The sequence below is a fragment of the Dermacentor andersoni genome, chromosome 8, assembly GCF_023375885.2.
Source record: "Dermacentor andersoni chromosome 8, qqDerAnde1_hic_scaffold, whole genome shotgun sequence".
In the NCBI taxonomy this organism is placed as follows: Eukaryota; Metazoa; Arthropoda; class Arachnida; order Ixodida; family Ixodidae; genus Dermacentor; species Dermacentor andersoni.
The window spans coordinates 62,993,487-63,007,059 of NC_092821.1; the positions used below are offsets into that span (position 1 = coordinate 62,993,487).

The window sequence follows — 13,573 nt, forward strand, 5'->3', positions numbered from 1 at the left end:
GCGGAAGAGATCTGCCGTTGTCAGGGTCGACTCCCGGTTCTCAAAGCACGTCCTGGTGGCGTCTTCTACGGTGACGTATCCGTGCCGCAGCTTGTCGTCGGAGTCCCAGTTGTTGAAAGTCGTCATTCTTTCATATGTCTCGAGCCAGGTTTCTGGATCTTCCGATGATGATCCATGAAAGGTTGGTGGGTCCCGAGGTTGTTGCTGCAGAATGGAGGACTCTGGGGCAGCCATTGGGGTTTCTGACTTGGGCTTGCTCCCTCTGGTCTTCTCGGGAAGAGGTGCGTATTCCGGTGGCAATCCTTGCTGCCTACGGCTTGCTCGCTGCTCCTTCGCGACGTTGGTGTTGTCTTCGGGTTTCGGACTTCGGTCGCGGCTTTGCGGCGGCGTTCGGTACACGAACGCAATACCACCTCCACCACATGTCACGTAGTAGTGACGGTCAAGAAGGCAGCAAAACTATGATTAGCGAAACTAGCCCCTTATTCGGCGAACTCGTGCCCTAAAAAGCTGGCTACACTCAAAGACAACAATAGCGGCGAACACACTCAGCGATTGTCATAAATATGATCTGCAGGTCATGCGCGCTGGTTATTGTACATCAGTCCTCGAATGTTCCAGAGTAATCGCTGGGGTCCGCGTGTCTTCCACAAAGTTCTACACTATTCGCGTCGCGCATACATGCAGTGAGATTACACAAGGTTTGGCCACAGACAGCGGATGTAACCATCGATAACATTGCAGAATCTTCCATACATGTAGGCGCGTCCTGCGCTCTGCGATAACATTTGTTGGGGGGTAAAACCTGGTTGCCCGATAAAGATAAACAAATTCACGGGTCAATTTAATTTCGATGTCGTTTATAAGTCCAGAAGAAAGCGCCAAGACGCCGCCGCACTTCCTCGGTGCCCACCACCGCCATCTCTCGACCACGTTACGTCACCTTGTCAACATGGCCGCATGGACGTCGCGTCTTCAGTGTTACCTATTGGTTCCCTGACCCAGTCACCATCTAGCCGCCCTTCCGTGTTTTCCACTAACCAGCGCACTGATCCATATTGCCAAGGCACCATTGATCACCTCATTGGTATTTCAATTCCACCTAACTCCACGCTTCCAAAGCAGCTCAAGCTATTCCAATTAGAGGGCGATCTTCTCTAGAGATACATCAGTCATCCAGACGGCTATTAATTGACTCATGTTGTTCCGCGTTCTCTTCGTGCTGAAGTTTTCCAGGCTTCTCACGACGACGCGATGTCTCGCCATTTGGGTTGCCACAAAACCTGTCAGCGGCTAAGAAGCTCATTCTTCTTGCCAAGTCTTTCAACCAGCGTCGCTTGATATGTCGCCTCGTGCACCCTTTGCCAAGGCCGCAAGCGACCTACAATCTCTCCCGCCAGGGCGCTACAACCACTCCCTTTACAACAGAATTCCTTGTTGTCGTGGGTATTGACCTTCACAGTCCTCTACCGGCCACTGCAGACGGCAACCGATAGATCGTCACTGCTGTGGATCACTTGACGCAGTACGCAGAAACTACCACTGTCCGCCCGGAGACTGCTTCTTAAGTGGCTGCCTTCTTCCATCAAGCTATATACTTACGCCATGGAGCTTCTCGCCTCCTTTTGAGCGACCGTGGCAAGGCATTTCAATCGAACACACTTGATGAAGTTCTCCGACGTTGCAACACCGTGCACAAGGTAGCCTCCGGCTACCACGTATTCGCATTTGGCCTGACAGAACGTTTTCATCGCACGCTCAGTAATATGCTGTCCACGTATATCCAGCCTGACCATCGTACCAAAGATGTCATTCTCTCCTTTGTGACATTCGCCTACAACACCACCGTGGAGCGCGCTACAGGCTACTCAAATTTTTTTTACCTATGAACGACATCCAACCTCTGCCATCGACGTTTCTTACTTTTCTATCCCTGTAGACACTTCACCGTCAATTTGCGACCAGTCTGTCTCTCGTCTTGCCTAATGTCGCCACCGTGCTCGCTTAAACACCGAGGCGAGCCAAGATCGCAAGAGTCGTTATGATGCCACTCGCCGTTTTCTTTTCTAGCACCCTGGCGATGATGTACTGCTTTGGACCACTGTGCCAATGCCTGGTGTATCTCAAAAGCTTCAATCTCGGTACATCGGCCTTTACAAAATCATAAAACAGACTTGCCGAGTGAAACAGTTTTGACACACCTACTGACCGATGCTGCCGCGGGACCGAAATCGTGCATGTTTCCCGCTTCAAGCCTTTCGATCGGCGCTCTACGCTAGCTTAACTTGTGGCCAGACTGGCCGCTTCCGTACGTGGGGGCACTTAGCGTGAGCATTCATATTGTGGACTTCATCTTCCACATCCGAACCCAACCATCACCATTGCTGGGCATTTTCATTGTCCGCGTGCTCGCTCGCGCTCGTGGAACAAAAGCGTGAGTAAAACCGTTGCTTCTCAATATACATTGTGTTTCAGCAAACACATTAAAATTTTTTTAAAGGTTGCCTGTGCCAAATATTACAATTGTAGTTTATGAGCCAGTCTACGCGAAGTGGCAGACACAACTTGCACAAAAAATTGAAATGCAAAACCTACAAATTAAAAAATTACTAATTAACGTTCTAGCTAATTGTCTTATGACCCATATTTCAATTTACAAATTATAGCAGGGGACTTCGCAAAGCGGACCCACTTGGAGCACACTTCAGAACGGCACCAGTTTCGAGATATAAGTTCCCCAACTTTGCGGAGAAATGCGTTATTGTTCCAGTTACTTGTGTGATTCAGTGCGTGAAACGACGTTTTGTTAACGAATTAACCGTAACGCCAACGCATTTCTCCACAAAGTTCTGGAATTTATATTGTCACGTAGTAGTGTACGTGGCAGTGTGCGTGTACTTCTTTATCTTTATCGGGCGACCACTTCTCAACGCCCAAAAATGTTATCGCACAGCGCAGGACGCGCCTGCTTAAGAAGTTTCTGGAATGTTATCGATGGTTCCGGCCACTGTCTTTCACCGCAACTTGTGTAATCTGATTGCATGTATGAGCGACGGGAACAGTGTAGAACTCGCAGCCTCAAGTGGCCTCGATCGCCGACATCATGAAAGATGAGGTTCAGCGATCACTTGGGGTTCCTGAGGTGCAACCTGAATTACTGCAGCCCCAGCCAGAAGCGATAACCTACGCCACCGTTGCACGCCGTCAAGGCCCCGGTCAGCGACCGCGCCAGGGCCCTGTAACACCGCAATTCCATCGGCCGCCGCCACCGCCACCAGCACGCCCTACCGTCGCCCAGTGCACCTACGCGAGGAAGATGGACATTTGGCGAGCCCACGACCACCCCCCACTCCGCTATCACTGCGGAGAAGCCGGCCATGTGTACCGCCGATGCCCATACAGCGACTTGGGACTGAGAGGGCTCGCCGTCAACGCGCCGCGTCCAGAGCTTGAGGATGCCCACGTGACATCACCGATTACATAGCCGCCACTTAATGCAACTCTCGACGACCGTCCCGTTCGCCATCACCAGGCAGCTACCGGTCACCGCAGCGCCGTCCATACACTGGCCCAGCCCGGGCCGGTTAGCGAACCCGTATCCTGAAAACTAAAAGCAGCAACTGATGGAGGTGCGGTTGCTATTAGTCATATTGATGAAGATCCTCCGCCGCCGACGAAGACGCCGAAGAAACTATCTCGACGACATAACGACACGCCGCCGTTCCGACGAAGTGTGAAAGCAAAGAATACGACGACGAAAGACGACCTGACGACGTCCCATAACAGCCACAGGTCAACGCGACTGATCCGTGATCCGACGCGAAATCCTAACTGTAACGCAAGACAAAGAACCACCGACCTCGACGTGCTTCTCGACGGCCACGCAGTCATCGCCTTAGTCGACACAGGGGCCGATTACTCCGTCATGAGGGGACACATCGCCGCCCAGTTGAAGAAGGTTATGACTGCATGGGAAGGTCCACAAATTCGGACCGCTGGAGGACACCTGATTACGCCGACTGGAAACTAGAGCACGGCAAGAATTACCGTTCATAACTGGACTTACCCTGCCACTTTCGTTATCCGCCAACAATGTCCACGTGACTTCGTTCTTGGTATGGAATTCCTAAACCAATACGGCGCAGTCATCGACCTGAAGTCGAAGTCAATAACACTGTCTGAAGATAAAGCGATACCACCGGAGTGCTCTCCTAGTCACCATGCCTTAAGCGTGCTCGAAAGTCAAGTCAGCTTCCCGCCTCGATCCACCATTGTCATTTCCGTCGGCACCAAAACACTGCCGACGTAGAAGGCATCGTCGAGAGTGACCAACGTCTACTGCTAGACCGTGAAATTTGCGTCGCAAGAGGGATCGCTCGACTCCACGTAGGGAAAACGGAAGTGATGCTAACCAACTTCAGCCAAGAGTTCAAGCACATCAGCAAGGGGACGACAATCGCGTAGATCGAGGAAATTGTGGAAACAAGCAACGCCTTTGTCCTCTCAGATTCTGCCGCATCTACCCGCCGACCGTAGTCTCCGAACCAGACTTCGACGTAAATCCAAGTCTCCCAATAGCAAGCAGCAAAATTTCAGAAGTCTTCTCCTACAATACAAGGACTGCTTTTCGACTTCATCGAAGATTCGACAAACACCAGTTGCAAAGCATCGCATAATAACCGAAGAGTGCGCTCAGCCACTCCGCCAGAGCCCTTACCGAGTTTCGACGCGAGAACGTGAAGCTATTAGGCAACGAGTTGACGAAATGCTCTGCGGCGACGTCATCCAGCCGTCGAAAAGCCCGTGCGCATCTCCTGTTGTCTTGGTGAAGAAAAAGGACGGAACACTACGTTGCTGCGTCGATTATCGTCGACTGAACAAGATCACGAAGACGTATACCCCCTTCCACGGATAGAGAACGCATTGGATCGGCTGTGCAACGCTAAACACTTCTCGTCGATGGACCTCAAATCTGGCTACTGGAAAATAGAAATCGGCGAGAGAGATCGCGAAAAGACTGCCTTCATCACGCCAGACGGCCTCTACGAGTTCAAGGTCATGCCATTCGGACTTTGCTCGGCGCCTGCAATGTTCCAGCGCGTCATGGACATGGTGTTAGCAGGATTGAAGTGGCAGACATGTCTCGTTTACTTGGATGACATCGTTGTCTTCGCCGGAAATTTCAACGATCACCTTACGCGGCTTTTGACAGTACTAGAGGCCATCAAATCATCAGAGCTCACTCTGAAGCCAGAAAGGTGCCGCTTCGGTTACGATGAGCTTCTGTTCCTCGGCCACGTCATCAGCAAATCCGGAGTACGCCCCGACCCGCAGAAAACAGCTGCCATCGCTAAGTTCCCGCCACCCATCGACAAGAAGGCAGTGCGTAGGTTCCTTGGCATGTGTGCCTACTACAGGCGCTTTGTCAAGGACTTTTCACGTATTGCTGAGCCGCTAACGCATCTAACCAAATCTGATGTCGAGTTCAAATGGTAAACGCCGCAGTCCGACGCATTTCAGGAACTAAAATGAAGCATGCAGTCACCGTCGGTACTTGCACATTTCGACGAAGACGCCGATACCAAAATCCACACTGACGCAAGTAGCCTAGGCCTCGGTGCCATCCTAGTCGAGAAGAAATACGGACATGAACGGGTGATATCTTACGCTAGCCGGTCACTGTCAAATGCGGAAGGCAATTATTTTACGACTGAAAAGGAATGCCTCGGGATCATTTGGGCTACAGCAAAATTCCGCCCTTACCTATATGGCAAGCCATTCCAAGTCGTCAGCGACTATCACACGTTGTGTTTGGCTAGCTAACTTAAAGGACCCTTCAGGACGGCTGGCGAGGTGGAGCCTCAGACTTCAAGAATATAACGTCACGGTAATCTACAAGTCCAGACGAAAACACTCAGACGCCGACTGCCTATCACGCGCCCCCATCGATCCCCCGCCGGAAGACGACGAGGATGACGACGCCTTCCTCGGAATAATAAGCGCAGAATACCACTAAACAGCAGCGAGCAGACCCAGAGCTAAAAGGCCTCGTCGAATATTTGGAAGGGAACAACGACTTAGTACCTAGGACATTTAAGTGCGGATTGCCTTCGTTCACATTACAAAATAACCTGCTCGTAAAGAACTTCTCACCAGTGCGCGCCAGCTACCTTCTTGTTGTTCCGTCAGCGCTGAGTCCAGAAGTACCGTACGCCCTAGATGACGATCCAACCGCTGGGCACTTCGGATTCACCCGAACGCTGTCGAGGATAAAGAAAAGGTATTACTGGCCGCGTCTGACCACCGACATCGCCCGTTACGTCAAGACATGCCGAGACTGTCGGCGACGCAAGACACCACCGACAAGGGCAGCAGGATTACTACAGCCGATCAAACCTCCTTGCCGCCCATCTAAGCAGATCGGGATGGATTTGTTGGGACCATTCCGGGCGTCAACAACCGGAAATCAGTGGATAGTCGTGGCGACGGACTATCTCACCCGCTTCGATGAAACTAAAGCTCTACCGAAAGGCAGCGCAGCCGAAGTGGCGAAATTTTTCGTCGAAAACATTCTGCGGCGACATGGTGCCCCAGAAGTCCTCATCACCTACACCGGAACAGCGTTTACAGCAAAGCTCACCCAAGCCATTCTGCAGTACAGCCATACAAGCCACAGGAGGACAACTGCCTACCATCCGCAGACGAATGGTCTCACGGAGCGCCTGAACAAGACCCTCGCCGACATGCTAGCAATATACGTCGACGTCCAGCACAAGACATGGGACGCAGCCCTGCCGTACGTAACCTTTGCTTACAACACGGCGGTGCAAGGAACAGCACAGATCATGGTATTTAAGATGGTTTACGGCAGAAACTCGACGACGACGCTCGGCGCCATGCTGCCGCACGTCACCGACGAAGAGACTCTTGACGTGGCGACCTATCTCCAGCGCGCCGAAGAAGCCCGACAACTCGCCCACCTACGGATCAAGAACCAGCGGCGTACCGGCAGCCGACACTACAACCTCTGACGACGCTTAGTCGAGCACCACTCCGGTGACCGTGTTTGGGTTTGGACCCCTATACGCCGACGAGGACTAAGCGAGAAGCTTTTGCGTCGCTATTTCGAACCGCACAAGATCATCCGACGTATTGGTGCACTGGACTATGGGGTTGTGCCAGACGGCATTTCACTATCACAGCGGCGCCACTCACGACCTGAAATAATCCACGTTGTGCGACTGAAGCTGTACTACCAGCGTTAATGAACTCTGGGGCTTCGCGTAACTGACCTTTGGACTTTGTTTCTTTTCGTTGTTTTGTTACTTTTGCTTAATAAGTGTCCTTTTGTGTTTCCCTCTCTTATATTTGTAGCATCGGGACGATGTTTTTTTTAAAAGGGGGGTAATGACACGTGTACTTTATCTTTATCTTTACTTTACCTAACAAATGTTATCGCGCAGCGCAGGACGCGCCTGCATAAGAAGTTTCTGGAATGTTATTGATGGTTCCGTTCACTCTCTTTCACCACAACTTGTGTAATCTGATTGCATGTATGCGCGACGGGAATAGTGTAGAACTTTGTGGAAGACACGCTGGTCCCAGCGATTACTCTGGAACAGTCGACGACTGATCTATAAAAGCCGACGCGCTTGACCCGCCGATCAGCTTTTCGACGATCGCCGACCGTGTTCGCCGCTATCGTGCTTTAAGTGGGCACAGGTTTTTGTGGGCACAGGTTCACCCAGTTGAAGAAGGTTAAGACTGCATGAGAAGGCCCTCAAATTCGGACCGCTGGAGGACACCTGATTACGCCGACTGGAATCTCAACTGCAAGAATTACCGTTCATAACCGGACTTTCCCTGCCACCTTCATTACCCTCCAACAATGTTCACGCGACGTGGTTCTCGGCATGGACTTCCTAAACCAACACGGCGCAGTCATCGACCTGAAGTCGAAGTCGATAACACTGTCTGAAGATCAAGCACGTGTACTTGATCTACTAGATAAAGAAGTACACCACGTGACAATATCTCGATAATGGTGTCACCTTGAAAATCCGTTACAATTCAATCCGCCATGTGCAATCTATGACTAGGGTTTGTAAATTGAAATGTGGACCGTAACGCAATTAGTTAGAAACGCAATTTGCGAATCTTTATTAATTACTCAATTTCGGATCTCAATTTTTTGTGGAAGTATTGTCCGCCGCTTCGAGTAGACCAGCTCATGAACTAGAATTGTGATATCCGCCACAGACAACATTTAAACATTTTCGAAAATGTTCACTCAAGTCCCCTGTATGTATATACATCGCTTTTGCATACGCGGTTATATATATATTGCTTACGCATGCAATGTGGTTATATAGAGTAATAAATACAGAAGGTTCTTACTTCTAGGTCCACGTATATTCATATAAGCATTTCCTTCAAAGTCTAGCCCCAATCTGGCATAATATTCTAGGTAATATCTGCAACAGCACAAGAACATAGGGAAATTTGTGGTATCAGTTTGCTATGAGGGGACCTTATGCATAACTTTACGTGCGATATAATTAATATGGTTTTTATGCAATGCAACTGCCAAGAAGCTGCGTTGCTTCGAGTTCAGCTTTTTTAGATCAAAGAAATGGCGATGATGAAAGTCATCGGAAACGACGAAGTCGCTTCTAAAGGCACACGACAAACAAGTGATACTTAATGTACACAGGGCAAGCAAACGAAACACACAAATTTGGTAAAGACTTGAAATTCATGCAAGTGTTCAAGGTGCACGAATAGCATTCACCAATGAAATGGGCATGATGTACATTCCGTGCGATGAGCGCTCCAAGAGCAGATTAAAGCACATTCTGTGGTTGGAGCTCGACACATAGTCGATGCTTGTGTATGTCGGAATCGGCCGGTCGCCCTGTCCACGTTTACCGGCAGGAGCTTGGCTGATGTATTGGATATGTCAGACAGGTTTCGGCTGGACGACCTTACGGGGTTTGCCAGCCGCAGGCTTTCGAAGGGGCTACATGAGGCGCCCGCCTCCAGATGGAAGCCTTTTGCGACCACGGCGTCGAGTGGCCGCTACCCCCTCGCCGCGGACGCCATCTTCCAGTCCCGCTGCGTCTTCCAAGATTACCGGCCTTCTCCCTGAATGATCTTTGCTTCTTTTGGAATGATAGCTTCACTACTACAGGGACAAACCCAGAAAACGCCTGTTTTTGTAAATATGGCCTTCAAGCTCAGCCAAGGTCAAAGTGGGACTTAGCCTGCCACTACCGGCAGCTGCTGCGTACGCCGTGTGGGCGGCCATACCTTGAAAGCGATCTGCGATGTGTACAATGACCGCCAAGTGCTGGTAGCTTCGAATGCGCTGTGCTTTCAGCGCTTCGCTTTGAAGCGAGGCGTAGCTGCTGCTGGTACTTGCTGACGGCGCCGAGCAGCGTCTGTGTCTTTTTGCAAAATAAGCAATACCTTGCTACGACTCGACAAACTTCGTTTAACCGTGTTCGACCACGGCTCATTTTTTTCTGCCGCTCCCCGTGCAAGCTACTGATTGGTTACCATTCCGAGGAGCCCCGTGCTAGAGCGGAGCTGCGCTTCGCCTTCGTCTTCGACGAATCGTGTTGTGAGCACTCATGTCGCTGCCATTAATATGTCTTCGTCATCATCTTGGTCTGGCCAACACGCACTCTACCCGCGCACATTTCTTTACATATATCCCCCCTTCAGGAAGTTTTAGAAGAAAAAGAAAAACTGAACTAATCTGCGCGGGAGTCAAACTTGCACAAAAATAAACATACACAAATGCAACCCATAACACCCTTCTTTGGTCCAGGTGAGGTCATAGAGATAAGCTAACGGAAAATTTAGTCACATATCACGTTATTGCACCACAAGTCTTCCTAATGGATGAGCAGTTTTGTCAGCCACAAAACATCTCATTAACTAAAGATGCATGAAATTGAACATTCCGGGCACGGGTTCCTTCTGTACAGAGATGCTCGAAATGCTATGGTATTTGAAATCCTATTTTCGCGATCAGTGACTTTGCCTTGCCGCAAGCGTAAAATGTGAAAGTGACTAGTCAAATCGGCACTTTCGAGATAGGTCAGCCTGGATTTACATCTCGGCACATTTTATTCTGGCTTTACGTAAGCTTGTGGCATCTGATCAGACTTAGTAAATCCGGGAACGCCGAAGGTGTGTTTGAAATCAAGTCACAAGTTCCACTAGCAGATTCTTCATAAAGGACCCTAAGTTTGTAGGTGATCTCATCCTTCCTTAACTGGAAACAGCAGATTTTGTCGCAAACTACTGATAATTCTTAGGTCGCCTTAACAAACAAAATGTAATCAATAGTCTTCTGGCAGCCAACATCCACTGACACTTTCTTCGACATCGTAGTCAAGAGTATCTGAATTACCTATCAACCTTTGGCTGACGAGCATATTTACTTTCCCAACCATAGGAGATGGTAATCTATTCTCGGTAACGGGATCTGTCATAGCCATTGCCTGAATCTCAGGAATATCCTGTCTTGTTAAAAGCTGACGCCTAAATGATCCATAGGATAAATAGTTGTATCAGCGTAATGTGCTTCAAGGGCTGCTCTCTGCGCTTCCCGGAGACGACGCTCTTCTCCCCAACGAGCTCGTTCAGCTAGAAGCTGCTGTTTCTGACGAGCGCCTTCGGCTTCCATTACAGAATCACGTTTCTCTCACCCAATATCTCATTGTTTCTCTACCCATGCTTTCACCATTCTCGACAAGCTCTATGAGACCCACCCTGTTTTGACCTCTTTTGAGGGCTTACAAACGGCCTCGTCCTGCCGCGGACGCCATTGTCACAAAGCTGTGTTGCTTCGAGTTCAGGTTCTTTGCATAAAAGGAATCGCGATGATGAAAGTCATCGGAAACGATGAAATCCCTTGTAATGACGCTGAACAAATAAAACCTATTTAAAGCACACACGACAGGCAAACGAAAAGCACACACAAGGAAAAGAGCGGTAGTTCATGCAAGTGTTCGTGGTGCACAAAGAGTGTTCATCAGTGAAGTGGCCATGATGCACATTCTGGACGATGAGCACACTAAGGGTAAATGAGAGCACTTTCTGTGGGTGGAGCTCGGCGCCGCGTCGATCCTTGCGTATGTTCGAAGTGGCCGGACGCCCTGTCGATGTTCACCAGCCGGAGTGTGGCTGATGTATTTGAGACGTCGAGCAGGCCTGCGCTGCACGCCCTTACGGAGTTCGCCAGTCGCAGGCTTCAATAGGGGCAAGATGAGGCACCTGCTTCCACGTGGCTGTCTGTTGCAACGACCCACTGGAGTAGCCGCTCCCCGCTCGCCCCGGGTGCCATCTCCCATCTCCCGCCACGTCTTCCACGATCGCCGGATTCTGTCTGAATGCTGTTCGATTCTTTTCCTCCCGCTGTCCGTAGAAACTGCTGATTGGTTCTCATTCTTACTATCCTTGTGTGGCAGCTTTGCATCGTCTTCGTCTTCGTCGAAACGTGTTGGGAGCGCTCGTGGAGCCACCATTCTATGTCGCCGTCATCTTCATGTGGTGAACAAGCGCTGTACCAGGGCACATTATCATAGCAAACACATATGTTACGGACACGACTCTCAACAAAGAAAGTATTCGAGCATACAGTGCCCATGCACTGCTTGACGCCTGTGGCTAAGATGACGTTCTATATCTGCTGCGATGGCTGCGAGAGGCGCTTCGCAACAGTGTGATGTTAAGAACATAAAGATACCAGCAAAGAGCGCAGGGAATAGCCACCCACTTAGAGTACTACAAACTTCATGCGATTATTGTAGGCTTCGCTTTCGCCAGCGGTAAGTTACCTACTCATAACTAAAGGTAATTCTGCGTATGCCTGTAAATTCTCGTTGTTTTCACGCAGCTTGTACGAGTAAAATTTTGCCCCACGCTTCCCCTTATTATTAGTGCAAAAGAGGACGAAAAAACTCTCTTGCGTCTTTAGCTATGCAGGCGATCAGCGTTCCTGTTTCGCTGGTGTGACCTAGACTGTGTGAGACGTTAGTGTCTTATATAAGTAGTCCTACTACATTTGGTGGAAGGTGCTGCAATCCCCGACCTCACCGTCGAACTTCGCAACCGAACGTTGCCGACTGCTCCGTTGCCGACTACAATGCTCGAGGCTCTCAACAATCCGCTTGGAGCATTCACCGCTCCCATTAGTTGCGGCGCCGTTCAGCGGATCAGATGATAAAGAAGTGAAAATTGGCTCTCTACCTATGGACGCCTCCGTAATCGCAGCAAGTGCAATGACCAAACAAAGCTACGTACTGCCATCTTCTGTCTTGCTGACGTTGCGAAACTAGTTCCACAATCATAAGTAAGAGCCAAAAACCTGGTCCGCTTTCAAGGCAGCATTCGCGGAAGTTTTCGGCCGACCGGTCTTCCGAAAACGCCGAGCGGAACCGCTTCTAAGTCGGCGTGCTCAACAGCCCGGCGAGATTTGCACAAGCTACATCGAGGATGTCGTTTATATTGTCGCCCATGTCGATTGCACCATGAGTGAAGAGTACAAGGTAAAGCATATCTTGAACGGCATCGAAGACGATGCATTTCAAATGCTTATATTACTAAACCCTACATCTGTCACTGCTGTCGTCACTCTTTGGCAAAGCTTGGATGACCTGCATCGACAGAGGCCTGTTGCGCACGGTGCTGTTGCACCTGGCGACTCTCTCTCTTGCGCCTCACATTTCCCTCCAAGCCCGGATCATCGCTCTCCGTTCAGATTAAGGATATCATTTGTGAGGAAGTAGTGCACCAGCTCTCTATGCTGCCTCTCAGCGATCGACCTCTCCAGCCTGACGCCTCTCTCGCTGCTCGCGTTAGGCGGGCCATTCGTGAGTAACTTGCTGAGTGGCTACCTGGGGCTTAGCCCTGTTTTGCCGTGGTTGTACCTCTCACTTATGCCGCAGTCACTGCACGACGTACGCTGCTGTCATTCACGCTTCTTCTGTCGATGCGCCCTCAAGTTCTGCCACCTCCCATGTCACCTCCAATTCCGCCTCGAAGCGCAGTTCAAAATTATTGGCGCACACGCGACAACCGGCCTGTTGTGCCGCTAAAGCTTTCGCCAGCAATTTGGCGCGCTTCTGCCACAGTCGCATGCAACCTGCCAAACCTGCTGTCGCAACACCTGAATATGGTTATTCCCCAGAGGTTACCAGGCATCCCATGCATACCAACCCAGAGTTTTCGCCGTCTCCTCGACGCCGTTTCGGCACCCACCGCGTCATCGCTCGCTTTTGCCCTTACGCCATCGCCAGTCACCTAGCGAGGGAAACTAGCTGCTGTATTTCCGCAGGCAGGAACTGCAAACTTCGCGACTTCAATAAGGCCTGCACAGTCCTCGCACAATTTGTTAGACGATTTGTTCGAAGGAACCGCCGTAACTGCGCTTATTGATACTTGGGCTACACTTTCTGCCAAGGCGAAACGCTTTGTGGTAACCTGCACAATGCTGTTGTCTGGTATGCTTCTACGCACTGCTTGCTAAATGCAATAAAGCAGTGCTTGCTCAATGTAACAC

At 50.3% G+C, this 13,573-nt stretch overlaps 1 protein-coding gene across 4 annotated transcripts in view; it reads right to left on the reverse strand.

Annotated features, from left to right (window-relative positions):
• LOC126526313 (uncharacterized) overlaps positions 1-13,573 on the reverse strand; it is a 253,101-nt gene that overhangs the window by 61,132 nt on the left and 178,396 nt on the right. For 2 of the 4 annotated variants that reach the window (XR_011896003.1, XR_011896009.1), the window contains exon 9: positions 8,398-8,474. The exons of the other annotated variants lie outside the window; for them this stretch is intronic. The gene's annotated coding sequence lies outside the window, so the exon portion shown is untranslated. The remainder of the gene's footprint in view (positions 1-8,397; positions 8,475-13,573) is intronic. 4 annotated transcript variants of the gene reach the window in all.